The sequence below is a fragment of the Biomphalaria glabrata genome, chromosome 4 (assembly GCF_947242115.1).
Source record: "Biomphalaria glabrata chromosome 4, xgBioGlab47.1, whole genome shotgun sequence".
Taxonomy (NCBI): domain Eukaryota; kingdom Metazoa; phylum Mollusca; class Gastropoda; family Planorbidae; genus Biomphalaria; species Biomphalaria glabrata.
Window position 1 is genome coordinate 265,143 of NC_074714.1, and position 23,574 is coordinate 288,716.

Sequence of the window (23,574 nt, forward strand, 5' to 3'; positions counted from 1 at the left end):
TTCTGAATAATTTGATATACAACACTTAAACATGCAGTGAAGATTATAAAACAGATATTACCTTAGACGCGTAGAGTTGTAAATCCAATTCGAAATCATTTTTGGCAAAAAACAATATCCAGTGAAATAGGAATAATATTTACATTTTACACACACACACACACATATATATACATTTATTTACATTACATAGATGCTACTGCCACTACTCGAAAGCTATATTTTTGCCAGATCCTCATGGTATAGACGAAAACAATGTTTCACACAGAGCCGAGGTTGCGACGGGCAACCCGAGCAAAAGAATCTAGTCCGCTTCCGTTGTGATTGACTCTTGCAATAGACACAAGGGCGATCATTCTCTTCATAATGAACAAGATGAGGCCCAGGTGCTATTTTGCTGTCAGCTTTAACAGTCTTCACTTTCACCTGTCTGGGAACATCACCCAGTGCAGTGGCAGCATCAACTAAACCATCAATTAAAGTTTCTTTAAATTTTTTTAAAGAAAGCTTTTTTGAAGGCTGGTCACATGTAACCTGTGTGGCATTATAAATGATGAGGGCATTAATCTGTGCAATTTCTAATATCCAGAAAAAGACTTTCTTCCACCATTTCATGCTTTTTCTAGAATGCACAGAATAATAAGAGAGCATTTGGTCTGCCCTGTCGCAACCATTCATCATCATATTGTAGTCGTGAACCATTTCTGGCTTCTCGACAACACTGCGCTTTTGTTGCACATTAATGATGCGATTGGTTGATTTTGTGGACACCATAATGCAAGGCTTTTTAGCTTTCTTATCCTGCCATGCCACACAAAGAGCATCTATACTGCCCACAGACTTGTAAAATTGAGTTTCTCTGTGACGCAGCTTTTGCTTCTTGAGCTCGGCAGGGAAATTTTTCCTAGCCAAGTTGACTGTCCCAGTATAATAAAATCTTTTCTGAGTTAGATATTCCAAGAGATCTGTTGATGTATAATATCTATCAGCAAAAATATGATGCCCACTTTGAAGTGGTTGTAGAAGGGTATCAAATATTTTGACTGCATGGCTGGTAATACTCTTTGATGAGTCTGAGTAAGTAGTGTCACTTCCATAATAAGTAATAAGATTTATTACATAACCTGTACTGCTATCACACAGGCCATAATTTTTTATGTGGTGCTTTTCAGGCTTACTAGGGTTGTACTGTAATGGTCCAAACCTGCCTTTAAATCCTATCACCATCTCATCAATAGCAACCTCCTCAAAAGGATAAAATGCCTTTTGAAAATTTGAACACATCATCTTTACGAAGGGTTCAACTTTATCCTTACCGACCGAGACCGCTTCACCTACATGCATCATGCTAAAGAACAAGAGTTCAAATCTAGCTCTTGTAAACATGGTATTAAACCATGGCTGATAATATATGTCTTTATTAGACCAAAAGTCCCTGACAGACTTTTTGTTTTGTAGACCTATCGAAATAAAAACTGCGAGAAACTTGTACATTTCTGCAACATTTGTGTCTGTCCAATTATTAAAAGTGGACCTGACAGTAGGAGGATTGTGTTTTTGAATCACAATTTTAGCATAATCATTAATGCTATCAACTAAAAAGGTCATGATACAACCATCTACTAGCCTGGTAAAAACATCAAATGGTGTAGAATCTCTTGTCAAATCTAACTCAGAATTGACTCCACTTTTAGAAGGCTGGGACATTCTAAATGTATTGGCAGTACTGACAGGACAATTGTCAGCAACCCTCTCCCATTGCCACCCATCATTATTACCACTAGTTCTAGGTCTAAAATCATCTGGTTCTGGAATTGTAGCAATAATACCAGTCCCATCATTGTTAGCTTCACTGCCACTATCACTGTCAGAATCTGAGTCAACCACAGTATCATCATGTCTAGCTCTTTTCTTCTTCACAATGTTATCATCTACACCATGATTTTCTGGCAAATATGTGGAATCATCTTCACTATCACTATCACTAGAACTTTCTAAAGCTAAAAACAATTGAGTAGCTTGTGCTACCGTCAATCTTTTAGGCCTACCACTAACACTACTGCATCCAGGCATAGCATCCATGTTTGTTTTTGTTTGCTAAGCAACACACTAATTAAAATAATATTAAAACAAAAAAACAATCCAGGTTATTGCATAAAGACGCTTAAAAAAGGAAGGTTTCGTTTCTTTTTACTATTTTTGTTTTTAGAAATAACTTTAAAAACTCTAACTACAAGAAACGGACTAATTTTAGAAGCCACCCCCCAAAAGCCAGTATACTGGCAAACCAGGCTATGAGGTATAGCTGTTTTGCCAGTATACTGGCAAAACAGGCTGAAAGAGTTAATGATTTTAACTTCTTTACAGAGAACAACAAGGTATTTACCTTGGAGTTTTTGTCTCAGATGAAGGAACCAAACCTGAACTACTGGCCAGAATTGCCTAGACAACAGCAGCACTTGCAAAACTCAAAACAATCTGGACAGACAAAGGCATAGCCCTTGACACTAAAATCAGACTGATGCACTCCCTTGTTACGGCCACATTATTATTATATGAATGCGAATATTGGATGCTGACTGCAGATCTAGAGAAAGGGATCCTAGCAATGGAGCTAAGATGCTACAGAAAGATCTTCAGTATCTTATCTTATATGATACAGATGTTACTTCAAAAAAGAAGATGATTAGGTCCTACGGGTCATGCATATTTACATATTAACCAATGACCTAAATTCTGCCAAGTCAATGGTTTTCTTAGCTAGATCAGGCAACCCATTCCATGCTCTAATAGTGCTAGGGAAGAAAAAGCATTTGTACAAATTTGTCCTAGCCTATGGAACGATGAATGTGCCTTTATCTTTGGGTCTTTCTGAGTATTTTATTACATTTTGTTTTTGTATTTGAAGATTATGGTTCAGTGTTTTATGTATAATTGCTAAGTCTTCTATTCGAAGGCTTTCTAAATTTAGTGATTTTACTAAAAGTGTTACTCTAGTCAAATGTGAATATTCATTTGTTATGAATCTCACTGCTCTATTTTGTGTCCGCTCCAGTTTCTTAATGTTTTCTTGAGTTGAGGGGTCCCAAACAGAGGATGCATATTCTAATATTAGCCTAACAAGGGTTAATAACATTTTAGTTTTATGTTCTTATTTGATTTATAGAAATTTCTTTTAATAAACCCTAATGCTTTATTTGATTTTATGACAGTTTCATCAATATGGGGATTCCATGACAGTTTTTCATTTATTATAACGCCTAGGTATTTTGCATTTTTAGTCAGTGTTACTGGTTTACTATGAATAAGATAAGTGGAATTAATTAATTAACTTGTTTTTACAAAGATTGCATCATGAATGAAGAGATTAGAAACAGGATTAATACGGCAGTTGGACTCTCTGATGACCTGCTAACCACTGTCAAAAAAAAAAGTAAACTCAAACTCTATGGCCAGGTCTTTCAGGCCCGCAAAGACTTTCCTTCAGGAAAAAAATACCAGAAAAAGAAGAAAACGGAAGACAGAGGAAGCGATGGGAAGACATCAAAGAATGGACAGGCCTGTCATTGAATGAAATTCTATCCAAAGCAAAGGACAGAGAGGAATGGAGAAAGACATTTGAGAGATCTTGTTAGGTGTCAAAATGGTTGAACAGACTAAGGGATAGGTGATGAAGAGAACACACAACTCAATACTTTGAGCATCAAGCCATTGATCTCTTCAAATTTTCTCCAAAATTGAAATGATGCTTTTTTGTAATATAATCACTGATTCACACACATTTACTCACATAACTAAGTAGCTTTTGTTTACCCATCTTACTATCATTATTGTTTTAAAAAGATACAAATTATTTTGGTTTCTATACATACATTCCTATTTCTTAGGCAAACTTTTGCATTTATAAAACAATTAGTTTTTAGATGGACATAATGAAAGACAGACAAACATACCCATACATGTTTAGCCAGCAGAAAAACATCTTACTCTATAATTCTAGTCTGGCTGCAAGTCGTCTATACATTGAGTATAGTTGATAGATAACTTCTTTAGTGTCTTGTAAATCTGTGCATAGCAAACAAACAAAACATATTTGTAGAATCATAGTAGTTACACATAAACTCGATTTTTTAACTGAGTAAAGTAGGATTTAATTTGTAGAATTCAAAGCATACCATCTTGATCCTTTCTCTTTCTTCTCAAACTTCATTTTTTGTACATATCTGAGGGCACGTGATGCATGATTACCTGATTAGGGAATAAATTCAAAAGATAACATTGCAATGTCTGTGAATATAATATACAACAGCAAACATTCATCTTAAAAAATATTATGGTGTTAATTTCTATAAACAATATTTAGACAAAATACAAAAAATATTCAAATAAAGTTAAGTTTCTATGTAGTGAGTGGATGCTTTACCCACTAAATGTTTATTTGACATAGTCTCCATGTTCAATTAAAATTTTATTTACCAACAGTGCTATTTTAGTAACAGTAATAAACAAACTTACCAATTGATAAGAAATACATTCCTGAGACCTCGAAATAGTCTCACCACAGCTATAGGTGTTGGAATGATATCAAAAGGTATTGAGAGTGTTGTCCCTTGCTCTATGAAAGAAATCCAAAGCTTGCCTCTGGCAAACTTCCACACACAGTCTTCACTTTTCTGAAAAACGTACAACTAAGTAAATAGATGGCAACATAATGGAGAAAATGCAACAATCAATAATCTGTTTATTAACTTAAAACTTTAAAAGGGGCATCAGTATTGGAGCTGACCTGCTAACTATAGTAAAAAAACATAAGCTAAAAATCTATGGCCACCTTACAAGGTCTTAGGGGCCCGCAAGGACTATGTGGTCAAGACATTTTCAAAATAGTTATAAGGCGAAAAAAATATGAATTGATCGAAATCAATCTTAACGAGAATAAAATAGAACCACTCATTGGTCGGCATTCTATTTTTATGTCAGTGTAACTCTTATTCTTTGATAATAATTTTTGTTTAGATGCAAGAGCGTTCAATGACAACTTGAATTATAGACCTGAATGGGTTCCACTTTAGATTTTTCAGAATGTGGTGACTGATAGTGACTTGCAGATGGTGGTGACTGATAGTACCATTAATGCAGATGGTGGTGACTGACAACTCCATTCAAACAGATGGTGGTGACTTATAGCACCATTCATGCATATGGTGGTGACTGATAGTACCATTCATATAGATGGTGGTGACTGATAGTACCATTCAAACAGATGGTGGTGACTGATAGTATCATTCATACAGATGGTGGTGACTGATATTACCATTCATTCAAATGGTGGTGACTGATAGTACCATTCATTCAGAATGTGGTGACTGATAGTGACATGCAGATGGTGGTGACTGATAGTACCATTCATTCAGAATGTGGTGACTGATAGTGACATGCAGATGGTGGTGACTGATAGCACCATTCATGCATATGGTGGTGACTGATAGTACCATTCATATAGTATTATTCATGGACATGGTGGTGACTGATATTACCATTCATTCAAATGGTGGTGACTGATAGTACCATTAATGCAGATGGTGATGACTGACAACTCCATTCAAACAGATGGTGGTGACCTATAGCACCATTCATGCATATGGTGGTGACTGATAGTACCATTAATGCAAATGGTGGTGACTGACAACTCCATTCAAACAGATGGTGGTGACTTATAGCACCATTCATGCATATGGTGGTGACTGATAGTACCATTCATTGACAATGTGGTGACTGATAGTGACACGCAGATGGTGGTGACTAATAGTATCATAATGCAGATGGCGGTGACTGACAACTCCATTCAAACAGATGGTGGTGACTTATAGCACCATTCATGCATATGGTGGTGACTGACAGTACCATTCTTAGCAATTATACATTAAACACTGAACCACACAGATGGTGGTGACTGAAAGTACCATTCATACAGATGTTGTTGACTGATAGTATCATTCATACAGATGGTGGTGACTTAAATCACCATTCATATAGATGGTGGTGACTAATAGTACCATTCACACAGATGGTGGTGACTGATAGTACCATTAATGCAGATGGTGGTGACGACAACTCCATTCAAACAGATGGTGGTGACTTATAGCACCATTCATGCATATGGTGGTGACTGATAGTACCATTCATATAGTATTATTCATGCACATGGTGGTGACTGATATTACCATTCATTTAAATGGTGGTGACTGATAGTACCATTAATGCAGATGGTGGTGACTGACAACTCCATTCAAACAGATGGTGGTGACCTATAGCACCATTCATGCATATGGTGGTGACTGATAGTACCATTCATATAGATGGTGGTGACTGATAGTACCATTAATGCAGATGGTGGTGACTGACAACTCCATTCAAACAGATGGTGGTGACCTATAGCACCATTCATGCATATGGTGGTGACTGATAGTACCATTCATATAGATGGTGGTGACTGATAGTACCATTCAAACAGATGGTGGTGACTGATAGTATCATTCATACAGATGGTGGTGACTGATATTACCATTTATTCAAATGGTGGTGACTGATAGTACCAATCATTCAGAATGTGGTGACTGATAGTGACATGCAGATGGTGGTGACTGATAGTACCATTAATGCAGATGGTGGTGACTGACAACTCCATTCAAACAGATGGTGGTGACTTATAGCACCATTCATGCATATGGTGGTGACTGATAGTACCATTCATATAGTATTATTCATGGACATGGTGGTGACTGATATTACCATTCATTCAAATTGTAATGACTGATAGTACCATTAATGCAGATGGTGGTGACTGACAACTCCATTCAAACAGATGGTGGTGACCTATAGCACCATTCATGCATATGGTGGTGACTGATAGTACCATTCATATAGATGGTGGTGACTGATAGTACCATTAATGCAGATGGTGGTGAATGACAACTCCATTCAAACAGATGGTGGTGACTTATAGCACCATTCATGCATATGGTGGTGACTTATAGTACCATTCATATAGTATTATTCATGCAGATGGTGGTGACTGATATTACCATTCATTCAAATGGTGGTGACTGATAGTACCATTAATGCAGATGGTGGTGACTGACAACTCCATTCAAACAGATGGTGGTGACCTATAGCACCATTCATGCATATGGTGGTGACTGATAGTACCATTCATATAGATGGTGGTGACTGATAGTACCATTAATGCAGATGGTGGTGACTGACAACTCCATTCAAACAGATGGTGGTGACTGATAGTACCATTCATATAGTATTATTCATGGACATGGTGGTGACTGATAGTACCATTCATATAGATGGTGGTGACTGATAGTACCATTAATGCAGATGGTGGTGACTGACAACTCCATTCAAACAGATGGTGGTGACCTATAGCACCATTCATGCATATGGTGGTGACTGATAGTACCATTCATATAGATGGTGGTGACTGATAGTACTATTCAAACAGATGGTGGTGACTGATAGTATCATTCATACAGATGATGGTGACTGATATTACCATTCATTCAAATGGTGGTGACTGATAGTACCATTCATTCAGAATGTGGTGACTGATAGTGACATGCAGATGGTGGTGACTGATAGTACCATTAATGCAGATGGTGGTGACTGACAACTCCATTCAAACAGATGGTGGTGACTTATAGCACCATTCATGCATATGGTGGTGACTGATAGTACCATTCATATAGTATTATTCATGGACATGGTGGTGACTGATATTACCATTCATTCAAATGGTGGTGACTGATAGTACCATTAATGCAGATGGTGGTGACTGACAACTCCATTCAAACAGATGGTGGTGACCTATAGCACCATTCATGCATATGGTGGTGACTGATAGTACCATTCATATAGATGGTGGTGACTGATAGTACCATTAATGCAGATGGTGGTGACTGACAACTCCATTCAAACAGATGGTGTTGATTTATAGCACCATTCATGCATATGGTGGTGACTGATAGTACCATTCATTGACAATGTGGTGACTGATAGTGACATGCAGATGGTGGTGACTAATAGTATCATAATGCAGATGGCGGTGACTGACAACTCCATTCAAACAGATGGTGGTGACTTATAGCACCATTCATGCATATGGTGGTGACTGACAGTACCATTCTTAGCAATTATACATTAAACACTGAACCACACAGATGGTGGTGACTGATAGTACCATTCATACAGATGTTGTTGACTGATAGTATCATTCATACAGATGGTGGTGATTTAAATCACCATTCATATAGATGGTGGTGACTAATAGTACCATTCACACAGATGGTGGTGACTTATAGTACCATTCATGCATATGGTGGTGACTGATAGTACCATTCATATAGTATTATTCATGGACATGGTGGTGACTGATATTACCATTCATTCAAATGGTGGTGACTGATAGTACCATTAATGCAGATGGTGGTGACTGACAACTCCATTCAAACAGATGGTGGTGACTTATAGCACCATTCATGCATATGGTGGTGACTGATAGTACCATTCATATACTATTATTCATGCACATGGTGGTGACTGATATTACCATTCATTCAAATGGTGGTGACTGATAGTACCATTAATGCAGATGGTGGTGACTGACAACTCCATTCAAACAGATGGTGGTGACCTATAGCACCATTCATGCATATGGTGGTGACTGATAGTACCATTCATATAGATGGTGGTGACTGATAGTACCATTAATGCAGATGGTGGTGACTGACAACTCCATTCAAACAGATGGTGGTGACCTATAGCACCATTCATGCATATGGTGGTGACTGATAGTACCATTCATATAGATGGTGGTGACTGATAGTACTATTCAAACAGATGGTGGTGACTGATAGTATCATTCATACAGATGGTGGTGACTGATATTACCATTCATTCAAATGGTGGTGACTGATAGTACCATTCATTCAGAATGTGGTGACTGATAGTGACATGCAGATGGTGGTGACTGATAGTACCATTAATGCAGATGGTGGTGACTGACAACTCCATTCAAACAGATGGTGGTGACTTATAGCACCATTCATGCATATGGTGGTGACTGATAGTACCATTCATATAGTATTATTCATGGACATGGTGGTGACTGATATTACCATTCATTCAAATGGTGGTGACTGATAGTACCATTAATGCAGATGGTGGTGACTGACAACTCCATTCAAACAGATGGTGGTGACCTATAGCACCATTCATGCATATGGTGGTGACTGATAGTACCATTCATATAGATGGTGGTGACTGATAGTACCATTAATGCAGATGGTGGTGACTGACAACTCCATTCAAACAGATGGTGGTGACTTATAGCACCATTCATGCATATGGTGGTGACTGATAGTACCATTCATTGACAATGTGGTGACTGATAGTGACATGCAGATGGTGGTGACTAATAGTATCATAATGCAGATGGCGGTGACTGACAACTCCATTCAAACAGATGGTGGTGACTTATAGCACCATTCATGCATATGGTGGTGACTGACAGTACCATTCTTAGCAATTATACATTAAACACTGAACCACACAGATGGTGGTGACTGATAGTACCATTCATACAGATGTTGTTGACTGATAGTATCATTCATACAGATGGTGGTGATTTAAATCACCATTCATATAGATGGTGGTGACTAATAGTACCATTCACACAGATGGTGGTGACTAATAGTACCATTCACACAGATGGTGGTGACTTAAATCACCATTTATATAGATGGTGGTGACTAATAGTACCATTCACAAAGATGGTGGTGACTGAGCATGGAATGGGTTGCCTGAGCCAACCAAGAAAACCAATGACTTGTCAGAATTTAAGTCATTGGTTAACATGCATGACTAGATGCATGATGCATAGGATGTAATCATCATTTCTATATTTTATATTTGGATTCATTAATTCATGTATTGTCATTGACAAGGAATATATGTTTAAAATTTCAACTTGATCCGTGAAAAGGAAATGGGAGACAGACACAGACCAAGTGAGCTAAGCTTTTAAAAAAGTCCTAAATTCTGTTAAAAGAATCCAAAGAAGCTAACAAATGAACTGTCTTTATTTCATGTCTAACTCTAGTCTTTGTTTTTATGATGATGTTATTGTCACTATAAAAAACCTAATACGCAAAACAAAATGAATCTTAACATTTTTTTTACAGGCCTAATTCCATATTGTAAAGTAGCAAATCCTAATAATGTTAATAATGTATAGCCTAAAAGTACTTAGAGTTGTTCTAGTGTGCACACACGTTTTAATAATTGTAATTTTTTAGTTAATTTAATGATATATTTATTCTAATTGTTCATCTTTCCTTTCAACTAACAAAGGAATTCCTAAAACACAAAGTTGTAAGATCTCATGTAGCATAAATTTCTTAAGATGAAATCAAAGTTTCAAGCCATAAGTTTTCTATAATGTTTATGGGCTAGCTGATCAAACCATTACAGGCTAGAAATATAGAATAGAAAATAGAAATATTTGCCAATGCTTTGCAACCACAGGAAAAAAAATTATACAAGTTGAGGACAATAAATACTTTTTGACCTAAAGTTAGCTTTCTTGGGCTATTTTAAAAACTAATTTGAAGTATACAATTAAAAAATTACTTAATGTTTACTTCCTTTTTAGAGCTCTATGTCAAGCAAGCAACTTACAATTACTGGTTAATTGAAAACTTATGAATGGGTTAATTAGAACTAGCTGCAGTGTGTTAAGGTGCTTAGTTCTATTAACTTCTAAACGGTGAAGATCACACTTGATAAAGCAATTCCAGTATTATATTAATGATAGATTGTAGAATATTAACATTCTGAAATGAAGCTTCCCAATCAAACTGTATAAAGGCAGATTAAATAAATACAATCTATATCTAGTCATACACAAAATACATTGAAGTGACAGTAATAAAGTCTAAACTATACAAAAGATTAGATACAGAAAACAGCAAGGCTCTTAAAAATGGTACCTCAATTCCTGTATAATAGAACACAGTAAACCAAGTGTCCCTCTTATTTAATTATATAGGTTACATACGTTTATTCAAAAAATAGATAATTATGTCTTTCTAATTATGAATTTCATGTGTCAGACTAGTCATGCATGTTAATCAGTGACTTAAACTCTGCTAAGTAATTGTTTTTCCCAGCTGATTCATGAAACGAACTACACGCTCATTTAAACTATACTATTCTTAACAACACTCTTCATATAGCTATTTCTACAAGAGAGGTCATTAGTACTATCAAAGCAAAGATGGACTGGCTTAATGGGCATTCTGGCAAATGTTTAAATGCCTGATGGGTAGACACTACAACTGGACCAGTGGACCACTGAATAGGCCCTTTGAATGATATTAAGGCCTGTTTAAGTTTTTAATATTTTTTGTAAAAGGTGTCCTTTTACCTTTTTAAAGATCTTTTTATAAAATGTACAGTGTATACTAGCCTTATACACATTTTTGATAATGATAGAATGGATTATATGATATAATATATGGCCTAAATTCAAAATATTAGGTGCATATAAGGACTGTAGTGCATCTAACGGCAAGGTGCAGGGCATAGTAGGCCTATTATTTTCGGTATTGTACTGTACTACAGTTCAGTGACTGTACTGTTAATAAAGTACAATACATTTTAATCAAACATTTAGAAAAAAATCTAGTCTTGATAAAAAAAAAAAAAGCAATTACTTTTGTGATTTAATAACTCATATCTACGGTCTACGTCTACGTTATTATTTAAATTTAGACTATTTATTATACTAGATCTAGACAATCTTAGTCAATCTAGTAACTAGTCTAGATCTAGATCTAATTCTAATCAAGTCTAATGTTTTGTTATTTCAATGAAATCAATGCAATGATGTAAAATCATAAAGAATCTACACACAAAAAGTACAATAATCAAGTTATATTTAATACTGGTACTTTTCATTTGTTGAACAAAAGAACGTCATTTAACCTCGTTCTTCTTTCGACATAGATTCTATCTAAAAAAGGAAAGAAAATACAATCATAACAATGTGAGCCACCATAGTCCATACTGATGCTTTTACCGTTGTCAACAATAATATTACGGTGTATAAGCAAAAAGTCCCCTGAGAAATGTTGAGAATGCTGTACAACTATAAACCTAGATCTAGAACAGGGGTTCTTATCCTGTGGTCGCGACCCCTTTGGATGTCAAATGAGCATTTCACAGGGTCGCCTAAGACCATCAGAAAATTGGATTTCGGGGGGGGGGGGGGGGGGGGGGGGGGAGATTTATAATTTTTATCGCTAGTTTTTTTTGTTCTTATGTGTTGTAACATTTTTGTACCACAGTGGATATAGATTTATATTGCAAATTATAGAGATGGGACATTACTCAAATAGCATTATTACCAAATAAATTTAGAAACGATCGTCAAGTTTCAATTTTTTTAAAAAGTGGCGGTGACAAATATAATAATAAGGCTAGTCTTCGAGTCTGAATTTTAAGATTAGTGAGGAATGCAGTATTTCCCATGGCTGCGCAGTCCCAGCTGTGACCTACATATAACATAGACATACCCTATATATTGCAAGACGATACAGAGGGTACTTTTAGTGAATGTAACATCCTTGTTTGATAGTAGTTTGTTATTTTTATTTGTTCTTCTTTGTGTTTCTTTTTTTTTATAATTGTCATTCAAAAATCGATGTTACAGACCACATCTTTGTTGTTGCAAAATATATTTTTCAAGAAATAAATTTACGGTCTATCAATGCATCGAAACACCATTGTGGGATCAAACATTTCTTTGGTGAAGATATAATCACGTCGTGAAGAAAATTCAATTAATAAATATGCCATCATATTATAGTCAATGGGAAAAAGTTCATTATGTAACAACTCATGAACACGGACTTGTAACAAAAGAAGGTTAATAAAAGAAAAGAGAATGACGATTTTTTAATTATTTTTTTTTTTGCGGTATAGTTTTTGCAGAAACCCGATGCAACATTTGTAATGAAGTTCTCTCTGCCATATGTATTGAGGTCGAACAAACATCTGAACTTTGCCGATTATGACATACAGTGGTTTAGTTTAGATGGTTTAGACTCATATGGCAAGTACCATAATTGAAACATATCAGCCTATGAATCTTCTTGTTTGGTAGCTGTCAGAATCGCCAGAGTTCTGAAACCTCACACCACTACCAAGCAGTTATTGTCAGTGGCTAAAGATATGATTGGAGCCAAATTTATTAATAAATTTAGTGTAATTTGCATAAATAATGACACTATTTACAGGAGATTAGTTGACATGTCTTCTGATATTAAGGAAATGATATCTGCTTCTTTTACAATATTTAGCATCCAGCTTGATGAATCCACAGGCGTTGTAAATTGTTCACAATTACTAGTTCCGGTAAGATATACCAGTATACACAAAGGAGATTTTCAAAGATTAGTTTCAATGCAAAACTCTATAAACGACCTCTACAGCACCTGATGTAATTGACAAAGTTGGTTAAATTTGAAAAAGCAAAAGACTTCTTGGAAAAATAATTGTGGCATCTGAACAGATGGTGCTCTAAGTATGCTTGGATGTCGGTCTAGAGGTTCTATCTTTGGTATAGAATGAGTCCTCATAAGAATTCATCCTAATTCACTGTATGATTTATCGACATATATTAGCAACGTCAATAGCAATGCATCTAAATATTTCTCTTCAATGTCAATTACAAAATTCTGGATCAATTGTTTGCAGTCATATCTTCACAACATAAATAACATATATACACACACACATATATATATATCTTTAAATACAAACTATAAATTCTAAGCTTTTACTTTAATTACTATAATCTACATGTATGTTTGAACATTTCATTTTTTTTGTATATAATATTCACATAGATAGGCCTACCTACTACTACTATAGTCTATATTACTATATTAGTATAATCAAACTTTGTAGCACCTATGTTAAAAGCTAACTCTATTTTAAATAAAAGATCTAATAGATCTATAAATATTTATTGGCTGACAGAGTAGTCAGTAGATCTTATCAAATATAGAGCTAATTAACTGGATCTTCTAACTCTTTGAGTACTTAGACTGATTTTTATACTAGAACTAGATAATCAAGAATGTCTAGATCTAATCAAGATGTCATTTTATTTCTATAATAGTAAAAGAGTAGATCCTTCAATTTACACCTATCTATATCTAGGTCTAATAAACAAACTAGATCTAGAATCTAGTAAGTATTAAGTATTAGAGATCTAGACATACTCACAATAGTCTCTGAGTCTAAGTCTAGACTTTAACTTGTCAAGGAATAGAGTTTATAGAGTGTCACTAGAGTACTGCTAGAGCTACTAGTTAACTAGATATTATATTTTCTCTAGATTTAGTTAGGTCTAGCGGCAGTCTAGCCTAAACCTAAATCCAAATTACTCTAGATTTAGTTCTAGATCTAGATCTTGAAATTTGATCTAGACACTAATTTAGTAATGATAGAAGACTAGCCCTAGCTAGAATCATCTACTTGATTAAAATACGTTTTTTATAATTAGATCTAGATCTAAAATCTAGATTTAATTAGATTAATTAGATCTAGACTTTAAAAGTAGAATATTATTTATTTTTTTAGATCTATATCTGATAATAGATTATAATAGATAATCTACTTTTGATCTACGCTGCTTCTGCCCAGGGACTAGTCACTAGAGTGACTAGACTCTAGTAACTCTACTCTACTTATCTACTTACTACTAGTAGTGACTAGACCTACCTAGTCGGCTAGTGGTAGATTGTAACTACTGTAAGATTCTAACTAAATATTCAAATTATCTAGATCTTATAGTTAATAATCATTGACATCGATCTATCATTATCATCTACTGAGATGATCTAGACTAGACTTAGACTATATAATAATATATACTAAATATAGATCTAACTATCATTACCATGATCATTCATACGACGATGATACGGTTATTACGGTAATTTCGCATTTTCATTTTCGGGTAAATACGTTCAACTTCTAAAATCATTTTAAAATGTAGAAATAGATCTAGATTTAGCCTCTAGGTCTGGTTTCCTGGTTTCAATTTTTATGCCGGTAGATCAAACTTATTAGAATTAGATCTTACTAAATTAGGCGTCTCAGGCCGGGGCCTTACTGATTTGTTTCTAAATTTTGTTTACGTTTTTGATAAAAAGCGAAAGTTGGGAAAAAAGCGCATGCGCCGTAACTTAAGAATTGTAACTTCCTGTCTTTCTTTGAATTCGACTTATTAAGTTTTAGTTTGAAAGATCAAAACGTGAATGTGAAAAAAAAAAAAAAAAGTCCGATACCGAGCCGGCAATCAGTCGTACTGGCATTTGCCGGCAAGCTTTTTTTTTTTTTACTTCGATTTTGCCGGCATGCCGGATAGCTGGCGATCTTGCATCCATGACAAATTTTTTTTGTTATGGTTGGGGGTCGCCTCCAAGTGAAAAGTTGTGTTAGGGGGTCGCGGAGCTAAAAAGGTTAAGAACCGCTGATCTAGAGTGAGAATATAAACTATATCTACTTCTGATAACTTAAACTCACTAAACCTGTAGCATAAAAATAAATGACAAACCTAGATCTAGTCAATTAATTGTTTCTTCTACAATAAGGCTTCTCTTCGAGTCCGCAGATTAACGAGGAATGCATATTTCCCGTGGCTATAATACGCATTTATTGTCAGCATAATCTAGACTACTATCTGACCTAGGTCAATATAAAGAATGACGAGCGCTATAAAACAAGTAGATCTAGATTTCCCCGGGTACGCTATTCTGCCTCAACGTGGCACACTGGGTGGAAACGATTACTTAAGGAAGTAATTAGGCTAAATGAATAGCAAAACAAAACTCTTGTGGGAGTGTCCAAGGGAATGCGAGAGCTTTCCCATTGCACGGTGCGGAGTTGAAAGTTTCCACGTCCCTGTCGATAATCCATGTGCCATTCCTCAAGGGACCGTTACAATAATGGCGAGTCCTGCACGGTTAGCTTTGTAAAACATAGGGAAATGGCGGGGTGTTCCCGGTTTGCTCGGCCTTCGGCCATGTATTCTAGTCCATGCATAGGCATTGACTTGGACCTCTTTCAGACAGAACGGTTTGTTCAAGCAGGCTTCGGCTCAACTCTTTTGACAATCACAAGGATCTAGATTTCATTTTCTATACCCACACCATTCGGACACGCAAGTCAAATTGAATAAAGTTTTCAAGATCTGTCAATGATGTCACAATTAAAATTCTACATTGTAAAATCATAGATTGTTTCTTGATTAAATTTGAATTAAGCTATAGGCCTTAAAAAAAAACTCGTCTTTTTATATTTTTTATCAATTTATCATGTTCCGTCAACATAATATTATGAAAGAAATTTTGAGAAATATTGAAATGAGCAGAGTAGTTAAGTAATCCTATCAGACCTTGTGGTCTATTTTGGGCTAATGTTGAAAAGGTTATATGTTTCTATGGCCGACGGTTAACTAGCATGTCATGTGGCCAGCACAACGATCAAGTTCTGCCATGTTACACGCTAAATGTAATGCCCTCGAGGGGACAACTCTAGAATAGTTCTGCCATGTTACACGCTACATGTCATGGCCTCGAGGTGACTTCTCTAGAATAGTTCTGCCATGTTACACGCTACATGTAATGCCCTCGAGGGGACAACTCTAGAATAGTTCTGCCATGTTACACGCTACATGTAATGCCCTCGAGGGGACAACTCTAGAATAGTTCTGCCATGTTACACGCTACATGTAATGCCCTCGAGGGAACACCTCTAGAATGTTCTGCCATGTTACACGCTTCATGTAATGCCCTCGAGGGGACACTTCTAGAATAGTTCTGCCATGTTACACGCTACATGTAATGCCCTCGAGGGGACAACTCTAGAATGTTCTGTCATGTTACACGCTTCATGTAATGCCCTCGAGGGGACAACTCTAGAATAGTTCTGCCATGTTACACGCTTCATGTAATGCCCTCGAGGGGACACCTCTAGAATAGTTCTGCCATGTTACACGCTACATGTAATGCCCTCGAGGGGACAACTCTAGAATAGTTCTGCCATGTTACACGCTACATGTAATGCCCTCGAGGGGACAACTCTAGAATGTTCTGTCATGTTACACGCTTCATATAATGCCCTCGAGGGGACAACTTTAGAATAGTTCTGCCATGTTACACGCTACATGTAATGCCCTCAAGGGGACTACTCTAGAAAGTTCTGCCATGTTACACGCTTAATGTAATGCCCTCGAGGGGACACCTCTAGAATAGTTCTGCCATGTTACACGCTACATGTAATGCCCTCGAGGGGACACCTCTAGAATAGTTCTGCCATGTTACACGCTACATGTAATGCCCTCGAGGGGACAACTCTAGAATGTTCTGCCATGTTACACGCTTCATGTAATGCCCTCGAGGGGACACCTCTAGAATAGTTCTGTCATGTTACACGCTACATGTAATGCCCTCGAGGGGACACCTCTAGAATAGTTCTGCCATGTTACACGCTACATGTAATGCCCTCGAGGGGACAACTCTAGAATGTTCTGCCATGTTACACGCTTCATGTAATGCCCTCGAGGGGACACCTCTAGAATAGTTCTGCCATGTTACACGCTACATGTAATGCCCTCGAGGGGACAACTCTAGAATAGTTCTGCCATGTTACACGCTACATGTAATGCCCTTGAGGGGACACCTCTAGAATAGTTCTGCCATGTTACACGCTACATGTAATGCCCTCGAGGGGACAACTCTAGAATGTTCTGCCATGTTACACGCTACATGCTATGCCCTCAAGGTGACACTTCTAGAATAGTTCTGCCATGTTACACGCTACAAACGGTTCGAGATGTGTAAAGAGAAGACAAATCCGTAACAGTGCAAGTGTTATTTCACAACGAGGATGTCTACATACATACATAGCTATTGCAGGTGAACAAAATCAATGGGCAAACTGCCTTTACGTTTTCCTACTTAAGTCAGGTACCCATTTTGAGATGGCTGGACTCAGGGGCGTCCTAAAAATAAAAAAAAATTCAAATAGTCTACCATTCTTTTCTGGTATTTGAACCTGGGACCTCGATTCGAAAGTCAAGCCCATGACCGTTCGGCCGTCACATCCTCCCCTCCCCTCTTCCAAAGAGCAGAGTAATATGTTTCAAGAGTTGATATTTCGCTTTCAAAACTTAATATAATTAAAAGAGGCCAATGCGAGATGCGAATGTTACATTTTAGCAGGTCTATATTCTATTTCTTGGTCTACTATTCTAGAATAATTAGAAATCTACTTGATTAGTAGTAGGTGGGACTTAACTATTGTAGCCTAATTTGGTGGTCTAAAGTAAAAAAAATAAAAATAAAGTTCCCTTTTAGATCTTGCAATCTATTGAGCAGATGATGTAAAGGTAATCTTTCTCTGGCCCATGGTTAACAATAAGGGTGTCATGTGGGCAGCACAACAACTAACTGAAATGACTTTTCCCCAACTATTGTCAGGTACTTCTATAAGAATTGGGCGGAATCAGGCTAAATAGTAGTAAAGCATTCAAACTTTATTATAGCGGTAAAATATTTCCACTTTATAATAGCAAGTGCTTGAATACTTTATATTATGTCTTTGGCAGCATACACATAGCTTCAGAAAGAATGGTCAATTTCAATTGGAGAAACAGAGGAGTGATTTTTAATTCAATATTTATAGTCAATATTTTATAACTATTTAATCTACTGTGCACCTTTTATATTAGTAGAATATGTAACTAAACATGAACAGAATTAACTACAACATTAAATTGTCTGCTTGTATGTTTATATATTCAATAATAGCTGTAAATAGAAAATTGTTAAGTATTTAAAGACTAGTAGTTCTTCAGTTACAAAAAATATTCCTTACATATTTAGTTTAAAATTTGTGCTCTGTGTATTATTGCTTCTTAAGTTTTTACCATTTACCTGCACCTGTACCAACTGTATTTGGTTATACTATTATTTATATGAATGTAGAATGACTTATTTAAAGAATCACGACACATAACCTATGATAAAAGCAGCACTAAGCTACCAAGGTTATTGAGAGAAGAGTAAAAAAGTAAAGTTCTCCTTTCAGACCTTGCAATCTATAAGACAGATGACCTTTATATCATATATGTGGCCTATATATGTGGCCCACGGTTAACAAGGGTGTCATGTGGCCAGCACTATGACTAATCGCCTTTACTTTCACCAACTAATGTCAGGTACCCATTAGAGTTGGGTGGACTCAAGAGGTGCCCAAAGATACTGAAATAAAAAATCACAGAGAAGAAAATATGAAGAAATATAGACATGTCCCTTGTAGAACTCAAACCACTAAACTGACAGGGCACCATTGTCTCGCCGTGACCAGGTATCATTCTAACACTCTCTGTCCTGCATTTCAAAAAAAAAAAAAAAAAGCATTTGCATACAGATAACTTTTTTGAAGTGCTAGTAATTAGATTAATGACACAAATGAGCTACCTTAGTGCTGCTATCATTATATGTTACAGTGTTACAGGTTATGTTTATTTATAATTTGTTTTAGCACTCAACGCTTCAATGTCCATTAATGTTTTGCGAGAACCGTGATCACATTTAGACGACCACAGTAGATGTTGAGATGAGATCTGTATACTACTAAATTGTTCATCCAGTTTTGTTGTTAATCATTTTGACTAAGTCTACACTAGAAACTCTTTAGACGTAAAGACACATAGTGCAAGGAAATGGAACACAAAATGTATGCACACAGTTAAAATAACAACATAAACAGAAGACATAAACCAGACTTGTCGATTTTTTAAATTTTAAAACTCAAAGTAAAAATAAAAGACTTAAGTATATAGGTAAGTGTTACTGAACTGTTCTAGGACTAAATATTAACCCATTTATGCCAAAGGTTGCAATGTGTTGAGTATTTTTCTGCATGAAATTCACATATGTTTTGTAGAAAAAATTTAAGAAACATGAATTGGAAGAGAACAAAAAAGCTGTATCCTCTTCCATTTTTGAGTTATGAGTTGCTCCAAAATTAGAACTCTAAGCAATCCACTACAACAATAAATAAAAGTATTACCTGCTGCTGAGTGTGATTTCACAAATAAGGTAACATATTATTTATAACAAAATGTTTTGTTTTTATAACATTGCGCACACTGTGCTTTTCCTGTTTGACATTCAGGTTATCATAACATGATTCATTGTTGTGCTGTTGAGAATGTCTTTCTTTTCCGCCTAGGTCAGAAGGCTGGCCATGGTTCTTTAAACAATAACATGCAATAAGTCACCAACTCCAGAAGATCCACAAGCTTCTTATAATGTGTTTTATGTAAATGCCATTTATTTTGAGAAACAAGTTCAAAACATAACAATGAAGAACTTGATTATCATTTCCAAGGAATGATGCCTAATATTTTCATCAATGTTTTTATCAGCTCTGTCTACATCTCCAATGAAATGCTTTTAGACTCTAATAATGTTTAGCTGCTGTTCAATTAGATTTTATAATTAATTGTAAAGAAGCAATTATACATAAAACAATGAATCATAATCTTCAAATACAAAAACAAACCCTAATAAAATACTCAGAATCACAAAGATAAAGACACATTCCTTGTTCCATATGCTATGACAAATTTATACAAATACGCCTTCTTCCCTAATGCTATTAGAGCATGGAATGAGTTGCCTGAGCTAGCCAGGAAAACCAGTGACTTGGCAGAATTTAGGTCATTGGTTAATATGCATGACTAGATTGACTAGGGACACGCGTAGGACATAATCATTTTCTTTTTGAAGTAACATCTGTATTTTATAAGATCAAATAATGTGGCTCTTTCTACTTTCTTGAGCACAACATATGGCAATTTGTCAATGCGATACTTCTAACTATACCTGTTGCTTCATTGAACTGGGAAAAACCAAAAGTGAAATGCTAGTGAAAAAGGTATTAAACACAAAATAGTATTATCCAATAAACTGCAGAACAAGAATCGCACTGACATTGTAATCTTCATAATTATTATCTGGGCATTTTTACAAATATTGCTGAGACCAGAAAAAGAAAAATAGACTCCTAGACTGGTTAAACCAGACCAACTTGAAGCTAAAATGAATGGTCTTATACAAATAAATTGTTTGCACCCATGACAATCATGTTAATGTACCATGGATAATTTAATCAAGGCTGAAATATAATAGATCTATATTTTACTTGAATTAAATTTTCTGTATTGAGTTCATTAAGTTCTTTTATGGGAGGTCACAGATTAGAAAATTTGCATTTTCAGTGTCATACAAGTTTGAAACTATGGTTACAAAGCGATCAGGTCTCATTGCAACACTTAAACATTATGTGCTTCTGTTCTTCATCCCCAGAGAGATTCTACAGGTTTAAAAGGAATAGCTATTATTAGTGATACTGGATTTGCCTGGATACTGGAACATACAAAATTAGAAGCCTATAACTAATCCAACAATCATAACATTTCACAGCATCAGTATTACAGAAATAATAGATCAAAAAAATTGTTAGTACTTGACATAAGTTCATGAAAGTTATTTTCATTAACCTTCATAGGTTTCAAAAATGTTCAGAAAATGTTCATTACTTTTTTACAAGGCTGCAGAACACCTATCTCTGCAATGCTGTGACTACCACTGTGTGTAAGGGGTATTCCATGAAAGCTTATTGGAATAAAAAAAAGCACATTCCCGTGGTGGACTAGAACAGTAGGATATAAATAAGTACCAAGGGGATCAGTGTTCCAATAATGAATAGCTTGACATAAATGGGTTATTGCCAAAACATATAAGAGGAAGTAGATATGCATACAAATAACAAAAACATTAATAATTTTGATAAAAAACAGTCAAAGTCTATGTGAAAGTACTTCAACATACAGAATGATTTCCACAGTACTGAATACTACAATGTTTGAATAAAAAAAATATTTTTTTTTTGTAGGACTTGTATAACAAAAAATGCCTTTCAATGTTTAGTGTATAACAAAAAATGCCTTTCAATGTTTAGAACACAATGTGGCATCAAATTTATGTTTTGAACACAATATGGTGTTACAATGTAAGTGATAATACACAATATTAAAAAAGTCAAATGTTTAAAAAAAAACAACTATAATAACACTGTAAAACTTTTAAAATACAACACTTGTAAATGCAATTTAAAAAATGTCAAAAAGATAAACTCATATTTGCTAAAGCTTTAACCACAAGAGCATTACCCAACAATCAACATTACATTGGCATCATGAAGAAATGGCATCAGTTAATAGAACTGTGCTTTAGCAATCAAATTATAAATATTAATATTTTTCATTAGGATATTGCCAGTTCCTAAGTACTTACACTCTATAAAAAATCTCTCCAGCCAGAAATGACCTCTGGTGAGAGTTTACTGAAAGCTGTCCATATTTTAACCTTGAACTTGATGATGACGCCCAGACTACATGTAACTATTCAGGGCCTAAGCCTTGGCTCAGTCAGTTAAAGGCTTATGTCTTTGCTACCCATCAAGAGACTAAAGTAGATGTGAGTGAAAAATTCAACAAGTTGTACACAAACACCTGTGTATTCATTATAGTGTGCTTCTTTTAGGAGTGGACTGACCCTTCTCCATCTTGTCACCTTGTTTTCTGCTCCAATGCTTGTACACACTGGAGAGACCACTTGGGAGTCACACACATTGATGCTGGTTGAAGGACAGAGCTGAAATAGTCAACCAATAATGAATTGTTTGTTAAACATTTTCTATTCATCATCAATAGAATTGTATGAGTTTGTAATTCAAATAAGTTTATTATAGTTAACTCTTTCAGTCAGTAAATAGAGATTGTTAGCATTAAGTAAATTGGGAATGTTTTCATTAAATCAATAAGTAATAATTACTTTCAATCAAAAAGGAATGTTCATAATAAGAAAACAAAACTTATTTTAGAAGACCTGTCTTCTTTGTTTTGTAAAATGTTTTACATGTTTCGGATGTTCCTTCAGAGTTGAAGATAGTTTACTTCCTAGTCCAAACCTCCCGCAGGACGACGGGGGATGGGAGCGGGCAGGGTTTGAACCCTCGACCGTTGATAAATCCGAACGACAGTCCAGCGCGCAAACCGCATGACCAGGCATGTTTTACATGCTTTCAAAAGGAGTAAAAAAAAAATAAGTTCCATTGGGTTTTTTTAATCTAGCATTCATAGCTAAATAAGAGAAAAACAATCACTCTATAAGGAGGTATTGTCTTTAAAAAAAAGGATTTTCAATGTTTTTATTTTAAATTTGTTTGGCTTAAAATTCTCAGAAATACTTCATTTTTCTTTATTCTTTTCATTCTATGTTTAGGTTTTATATATCTAAAAAAAAAACAACTTTTAATTTATGTCCCAATAAACGAATGTAACCTTGGTGACATGAA

General features: G+C 35.5%; 1 long non-coding RNA gene across 20 annotated transcripts in view; it reads right to left on the reverse strand.

Annotated features, from left to right (window-relative positions):
• Positions 1 to 23,574, reverse strand: part of LOC129925834 (uncharacterized) — a 44,702-nt gene that overhangs the window by 5,341 nt on the left and 15,787 nt on the right. For 7 of the 20 annotated variants that reach the window (XR_008777537.1, XR_008777541.1, XR_008777535.1 and 4 more), the window contains 4 exons: positions 22,512 to 22,871; positions 4,516 to 4,673; positions 4,176 to 4,248; positions 3,954 to 4,065 (listed from right to left, as the gene is read on the reverse strand). This is a non-coding gene — a long non-coding RNA (uncharacterized LOC129925834). Of the gene's footprint in view, positions 1 to 2,386; positions 2,479 to 3,953; positions 4,066 to 4,175; positions 4,249 to 4,515; positions 4,674 to 12,020; positions 12,218 to 12,644; positions 12,889 to 14,361; positions 14,398 to 14,859; positions 15,013 to 15,037; positions 15,186 to 15,223; positions 15,323 to 22,511; positions 22,872 to 23,574 lie in introns of those variants that run through there. The other 13 variants (XR_008777542.1, XR_008777545.1, XR_008777546.1 and 10 more) reach the window with 12 other exon arrangements.